The 7016-nt window shown below is 48.4% G+C and overlaps 1 protein-coding gene across 1 annotated transcript in view; it reads left to right on the top strand.

Moving 5' to 3' along the window:
- Positions 1 to 1508: 1508 nt before the first annotated feature.
- The window catches only part of GALNT1 (polypeptide N-acetylgalactosaminyltransferase 1), a 162519-nt gene continuing 157011 nt past the window's right edge, over positions 1509 to 7016 (top strand). Inside the window, exon 1 of the mRNA XM_081802511.1 lies at positions 1509 to 1527. The gene's annotated coding sequence lies outside the window, so the exon portion shown is untranslated. The remainder of the gene's footprint in view (positions 1528 to 7016) is intronic.

The following is a 7016-nucleotide window of genomic DNA, read 5'->3' as shown; positions in this document are numbered from 1 at the left end:
AAGGTATGAAGAGCTTTCTCACTGTGGTTCTGATTTGCCTTTTTCTATAGAGACTATGTTTTGCATCTTTTCATGCTATTGTTGACCATTGAAATATTTTCTTTGGTTAAAATGTCTATTCAACTCTTTTGCCTGTTTTAAATTGGATTATTAGCTTTATTGAGTTGTAAGGGTTCTTTATATATTCTAAATACAAGTCCTTGGGGCACCTGGGTGGCTCAGTCGTTAAGCTTCTGCCTTCGGCTTGGGTCATGATCCCAGGGTCCTGAGATCAAGCCCCACATCTGGCTCCCTGGTTGGTGGGAAGCCTGCTTCTCCCTCTCCCACTCGCCCTGCTTGTGTTCCTTCTCTCGTTGTGTCTCTCTCTGTCAAATAAATAAATAAAACCTTTAAAAAAAAATAAAAAATAAAGTCCTTATCAGATACATGATTTGCAAGTCTTTTCCACCTAGATACAGTATTTTATTTTTTTGTTATAATATTTTTAAGAGATACAAACTTCAAAGTGAAGTTTCCTTTAGGTACCCTTACCAGGCCAACCATCATTCACCTTGTTTCAAAATAATTATAGAAGTACCTTTAAAAAGCAACTTCTAACTTTTATTTTAGAGTATTTGAAAAATGTGGATAAGCACAAAACAATGGAGTTCCAGAGATAATCCTCGGTAACATCTTTTTGCTTACAGCCTTTTGCTTCTTTCTGTGACATATACAGCATTTATTAAAAAAAAAATAAATAAAAATGGGACCATTTAAATAATAGTATCAACATTACTCTCAATCATTCCAGCTCTTGGATGGCAAGCAGGATATAAAGACCTCTGGATGATTTTATTTTTTTTATTTTTTTATTTTTTAAAGATTTTATTTATTTATTTGAGAGAGAGGATGGGAGGAGAGAGAGAGCATATGAGAGGGGGGAGGGTCAGAGGGAGAAGCAGACTCCCTGCCGAGCAGGGAGCCCGACGCAGGACTCAATCCCGGGGCTCCAGGATCATGACCTGAGCCGAAGGCAGTCGCTTAACCAACTGAGCCACCCAGGCGCCCCAAGACCTCTGGATGATTTTAAAGTAAAACATTAATTTATTAAAATAACTCTTGGTTATGCCTCGTGTGAGTGATAGAGGACGAGGGTTGGGTCTTCTCTTCAGAGGAAGGTTACGGCTGGGTCAATGGAACTAGTGCTAGAGCGGAGTGTTTCCCAAGGAGGTACCGTGGAAGGGCCCCTCTCAGAGCACGACGAAGGAGAATCTTCCCCAAACAATCCCCATTCCGCAGGGGGCCGGGGCGTTTTGTGTCCCCCCAAGGCCTGGCTGCCTCTTCCGGCGGTGCCGGTCGGCGGCCTCGCCTCTCACCGCCCACCCTGGTCCTGGAACTCCTGCATCCCCGCCGCCTGGCGCGGGGCTCGGAAGGGCCGCACGAAGGTGCCGCCGACAGTCCTCCAGCTCCAAGTGCTCTTCGGCCCCACCCGGGTCCGGAGCAGACCTTGTGCTCGGCCCGGGGTCGATCCAGAACCTCCTCGGCGAGGTGAGGGGCACCTTCATTTCCTCCCACCCGGTGATCTGCTCGACGTGAAACGGCCCGAATTTTATTTTACTTGCTGCGGTAGCCTCTTTGTCCGTACACAGGTTTAGGTGGAAGCCACCGGCCGGGGCAGCACCGCCGAGCCGCTCACAGACGGAGCTTCCCGCCCGGGGACAAGGCCGGCCGCGCGGCCCGGAGCCCCCCGCCGCGGCAGCGCGGCGCCTCGGCTCCCCGCCTCCCCGCGGGTCAGGCAAGCAGGGGTGGAGGCGCCGAAACGACGGAGCCCCCCCTCCCCCGCGCCATCGGCCCCGAGGGAAGCGCCGCGACCCCGAGGTGGGCTCGCCGCAGGGGCGGGGGACGGCGCATCCGGGTGAGCGCGCGGCGCCCCCGCCTCCCCCGCGCAGCCGCACGGGCCGCCGCCGCTGCCGCCGCTGAGCACGCCGCGCGCTGCGAGCACTGCGCCCGAGCGGCCTGCGCGGGCGGCCTTGCGGCCCCGGCCCGCCGCGTGAGGGGGCCCCGAGCGAGCGCCAGCGGCGGCGGCATGCGGGGCGGCCCGGAGTAGCGCGCCGAGCCTACGAGGCCCGGCGCGGAGGCGGGGGCGGGCGCGGCGGAGGCGGGGCCCGCGGCGGGCCCGCCCGCCCGCCGGGGGAGCCGCCGGCAGTGGCCGAGGAGGCGGCGCGGCGGACGGCGGCCCGAGAGTAGCGCCCGCGCTGCGGCCCGCGGGACCGCGCCGCGACCGCCCGGGCCGGCCCCGAGGAGCGCCCGCCGCCGCCGCCGCCGCCGCGTGCGGACCGAGGTAAGTGTCCGCCCGCGCCCGGGCCGTCCCGGAGCCCGGGCCGCTAGCGCGGGGCCGGGGGGGAGGAGGAGGAGGAGGCCCGGCCGCGTCCGCGTCTCCCGTCCTTTGTGGCCGGCGCTGCCGGGGCCGGGGCCGGGGCGCGGGCGCGCTTGGCGCGGGGTCCGAGTCGGGGACTCCGGGGCTGCCGGACACGCGGCGCCTCTGGTTGGCAACTGCGGCGAGCAGCGAGTTTCCGTCCTAGTTTGTCATTGAGTTAGAACCGTTTTTCTTTAGAAGACGGAAGTTTGTTTTATTGATGAGAAATACAGCTAAATATGGCTCCTGGGTCCGGCCCGGCCGTGTGGTACTTGGAGCGGTGGTGCCAGGCTGACCCTCGCCCGGCCGGCGCGACGGGGGAGGGGAGGACACGCGGGCGGCCCGGGGCGGGGGCTTCCCGGCGCACTGCCCGCGCTGGGGACCCGGCCCTGGTTTAGCAAAGATCTGTGGATGGGAAGTAGCGGGCTTTAGGTAATGTGGCAGTTCTTCCTGGAAGAATGAATGAATGAAATGTTATTTACTCATCCACAGTCAACACAGTGCCCATTTAAAGATTTGCCGGGAATCGTGATGATGTGCATTGTCATTGCCTGATCACCCTGGCTAAGTGAGGGTCCTCCCTCCTCCAAACTTATTATGACCTTGGCCTCATTCTCAAAGCCACTGAGCTAACCAGCCCTTCAACCAAAAGCGCTTGGCATTTTCTGGCAAGTATGGGCAATAGGCAAAGTAGTCTTTGGGATTGTGAACTGTTTCTGGAGGGCAGAGAATCTTACCTTAAATCATACCTTCTGCTTCGTACATTAATTTATAATAATAACTGTCAGGAACCCTGAGAAGGGGTGTGTGGGGAGGGGCAGGGGGTCTTGTCCTCATTTCACAGAGGAAGAAGTTGAGGCCTTAAGAAGTTGTAACTTTACAGGTCACAAGCTAAGCCGCAGAGCTGGGATTCAAACCTAGGCTTTATTAATTCGATACTCTTTATCTTATCTTTGTCTAGACCTGGGTTGTCCATTGTGGTAGCTACTAACCACATGTGGCTATTAAAGTTAATTTAAAAATCATTTGGCTCCTCAGTTGCACTAGCCTCATGTCAAGTGTTCAGTAGCCAGATGTAGCTGGTGACTACTATTGAACAGTGCTTATCAGGACCCTGCATCCATTTATTTATTACGAAAATAAGTATTGAGTGCTGTCTGTGAGGCATAGTTTAAGTCTTGTGTGTACTGTGGTGAATGAGAGAGACAGAATGTCCTCGCCCTTTTGGAGCTTGCTTTTTACATGATAGTTTGAGTGATGTTTCCATGGTACTTGAGAGCCTTGCTAATTCAAACCGGTCTGTGAACCAGCAGCAGCATTCCTGTCTTCTGGAAATTTGGAAGAAATGCAAAATCTCAGGTCCCAAACCACATCAACTGAATGAGTACCTGTTAAAGTGATTCATCAGATCACAGGTGATAGCTTACAGATCTATCTCAGGTGATTTGTTCACATTGAAGGCCTTAATCAGAACACCAGTGAATAGTTGTCAGGATGGATTGTTTGGTAGGGCTTTATTTTATTTTTTTAAAGATTTTATTTCTTTATTACAGAGAGAATGAGTGCCTGTGAGCATGAGTGGGGTGAGGGGCAGAGGGAGAAGCAGACTCCCCGCTGAGCAGGGAGCCCGGTGTGGGGCTCTATCCCAGGACCCTGGGATCATGACCTGAGCCAAAGGCAGATGCTTAACTGACTGAGCCACCCAGGCTCCCCTTCCTTGGTAGGGCTTTTAAGAAGCAGGTTCTAAAACTCTTGGGAACACTCACCATTTATGCAAATATTTATTAAATGCCTGGCTTCTCCAATAGAATATAAGCTTTATGAGAGCAGAGATTGTGTCTTCCTTTTCTAGCCATGGATCCCCAAAGATTTCACAGTGCCTGGCAAGAAGTAGGCACTCAGTAAATGCTTGCTGATTATATGAAAGAGCTTGCTAGGAAGCCAGAACTGGTTGTGAAACTCAAGCAATTGCAATCAAGTTAGTTCTCATGGCATCAGGTAAGAGCATGGGACCAGAGTCAAAAACGAAGCTCTTTGTGGCTTTTCAACTCCAAGCTCCAACTGCTGTGGCCTGAGTTTCACTCTTGGCTCACTTGCAAGTGCCCTGTCTCTTTCTCTTTTTTAATAAGATAATATTAACGTATTTAAATCTCAATCATATGTTAATCCCGTATATATATGTGTGTGTGTGTGTGTATGTATGTATACACACATATGTATATAAATGTATTTTTTTAAACGAGATTCCAGACTTTATTTGGATTTTACCAGTTTTTCCATTAATACTCTCTTTATGTTCCAGAATCCAGTCCAAGGTACCACATTGCATTTAGTAGTTATGTCTCCTTAGTCTTTAGTCTGTGGCAGTTTCTTTCTTGTTTTTCATAACTTCGGTTGTGTTGAGGAGTACTAGCCCTCTGATGGGCAGCTTTCTGTAGACCAGATAGGATCATCCAGTTCTGGGGAAAGGCTGTCGTATTCAGGAAAATAAGGCTGTGAAAGGAATGACTCTTTCTGCTTTTGTTTGTTTATGTAATATATACATCTATTATGCTTATGTAACAACATACAACTTTAGTACTTTTTTTCAGTAACAGATTTCTTGGGATACAGTTCCTCATTGGTTGAGATTCAGAAGAGTATTACAGCACTGTGATCCGCTATTTTAGAATACACGGAGTTTTTTTGTGATGGGGTAAGAGCTGGGCTGAGGTGGAGGAGCAAGGGAAAACAGTAGGTGAGAGAGGGACCAAGGCGGATGGAGTGACAGATAATGGAGGAAGACGAGTGAGCAGCTGTGCAGAAGAGAACCAGGAGTGAGTACTTACTGTTTGCTCGCTTATTCAGTTAATATTTATTGAGTGCTTATTGTGTGCCAGCCCCAGCTAGATAGTCAAGATATCTGAAAGTGGGGCAGCATTAAGCAAATACGCATGCGGATAAGTATATAATGATTGCCACTTAGATGAGTGCTGTAAAGAAAAAGTAAAGGATGTTGGAGAGAATGTGGGTGGTGGGAACTGCTGTTTTCGGTTGGCTGGGTTGGTGAGGAAGGCTTCTTTGAGTAAGCGACATTTGAACTCCTCTCTGTGACTTTTGGGACCTTCCATAATTACTCCACACTGCTTGTTCCATAGTTCTCTTATTTCACAACACACACATGCCTCGTCCTCCATAGGAACTGTGCTTATTTCTAGCTCTGTGTCTTTATATATGATTTCTTCCCAAGATGCCCCTCTTTCCTCCGCTTGTGGAAGTACTATCTCTTGTTGAAGGATTTGCTTAAATCCCATCTCCTTTATGAAGTCTTGCACTGTTGATTTATGCCTCTGTCATTCTACTTAAGTGTATGGTGTTTGAGGGTAGGGAAAATATTTTACACTTCTATCTGTATGTCTTCACTTAGTCCAGCACAAAGCCAAGATTAATAAAGGGTTGTTAAGAGGCTAGATCCATTCCAGAGTGTTAATATTTGGGTGATGAACCGTAGAGCAAGTGAGTGAAGGTCCAATTTTTTTTTTTTAATTTAAAGATTTTATTTATTAATTTGGCAGAGAGAGAGAGCACACAAGCAGGGGGAGGTGCAGGCAGAGGGAGAAGCAGGCTCCCTGCTGAGCAGGGACTCGATCCTGGGGCCCCAGGATCACCCGAGCTGAAGGCAGATGCTTTACCAACTGGGCCACCCAGGCATCCACAACTTTTTTTAATTAAACTTTTTGTGGCATAATTGTAGATCCACATGCAGTTATAAGAATTCAGAAAGATCCTATGTACCCTTTACCCAGTTGCTCCCAGTGGTATCATTTTGTAAAACTATGGTACAATATCAGACCCATGACAGTATCACTGATACAGTCAAGATACGGAACATTTCCCTTACAAGGTTTCTGCATGTTGTTCTATACCCACACCCACTTGCTTCCTACTGCTACCTGCTCCTTAAGCCCTGACAATCACTAATCTGTTCTCCATTTCTGTAATTATGTCATTTCAAAAATGTTTTGTAAATGGAATCATACAGTAAGTACCTTTTGGAATTGGCTTTTTTCACTCAGCGTAATTGTCTAGAGTTTCATTCAGGTGGTTGTGTGTATTGATAGTTGATTCTTATGTATTGCTGAGTAGTACTTTACAGTATGGATGTACTTTTATGGTTCTTTCAACCATTTATCTTTTGAAGGACATCTGGTTGTTTCTAGTTTTTGCTATTACAGCACCCTTTGTTGAAAAGGCAACATCTTTCCTCCATTGAATTGGTTGTATCTTTGTAAAAAATCAGTTGGGTATATATGTATGAGTCTATTCCTGGGTTCTCTGTCCTGTTCCATTGATCTGTGTGTCTGTCCCTCCACCACTATCACACAGTCTTGGTTATTGTGCTGTATAATAAGTCGTAAGTTGGTGTAGACTGATTCCTTCCACATCTTTTTCAGAATTGTTGTAACTGTTTTTGTTTCTTTGCCTATCCATGTAATTTGTAGAATAATCTTGTCTATATTTACAAAAAAATCTTGCTGGGATTTTTTTTTTTTTTAAATTCTTATGTTAATCCCCATACGTTACATCATTAGTTTTAGATGAAGTGTTCCATGATTTATTGTTTGTGCATAACACCCAGTGC

The sequence above is a fragment of the Leptonychotes weddellii genome, chromosome 13, assembly GCF_054177405.1.
Source record: "Leptonychotes weddellii isolate Sample4059 chromosome 13, ASM5417740v2, whole genome shotgun sequence".
In the NCBI taxonomy this organism is placed as follows: Eukaryota; Metazoa; Chordata; class Mammalia; order Carnivora; family Phocidae; genus Leptonychotes; species Leptonychotes weddellii.
This window is presented reverse-complemented; position numbering and strand designations above follow the sequence as displayed.